Raw genomic sequence first — 439 nt, forward strand, 5'->3', positions numbered from 1 at the left:
TATATTGGTTTCTATTTTGAGTTGGCCGATGATACCTACTCAGTACGTGTTCCTTGTACTGACCCCTACTTGTATTTTCTTCTTTGTTCTTTATGGAGTGCAGTAAGTGTACCATCGACTTCAACTCGCCCTCAGCTCTAGTCAGTCTCCAGCACATCAGAGTTCAGGGTGAGCTATTATTTCTAGCTCGTGCTGGATTCTTTCATTCACGTCTTGATGTCTTTGAATTTCGGACATGGACCATCTTTTTACTTATTTTGGTTTCTTAAATACTCTTAGACTTGGTAATTTGAGGATAGGTGTTCTTGATGTGATGACTTTCAGATTTTGGGGATAATAAGTGTTAAACTTTAGAAGCTTATTTAATTGGTTACATTAATATGTTTTGGATCTTCCGCATTATTTTTGTTATTCATAGTTGAACTATTGGTAAGTGTTG

The 439-nt window shown here is 36.4% G+C and overlaps 1 long non-coding RNA gene across 1 annotated transcript in view; it reads left to right on the top strand.

The window, feature by feature from the left end:
* Positions 1–154, top strand: part of LOC114077566 — a 1523-nt gene extending 1369 nt beyond the window's left edge. The window contains exon 3 of the long non-coding RNA XR_003578896.1: positions 104–154. This is a non-coding gene — a long non-coding RNA (uncharacterized LOC114077566). The remainder of the gene's footprint in view (positions 1–103) is intronic.
* The last annotated feature ends 285 nt before the right edge of the window (positions 155–439 follow it).

The sequence above is a fragment of the Solanum pennellii genome, chromosome 6, assembly GCF_001406875.1.
Source record: "Solanum pennellii chromosome 6, SPENNV200".
NCBI lineage: Eukaryota > Viridiplantae > Streptophyta > Magnoliopsida > Solanales > Solanaceae > Solanum > Solanum pennellii.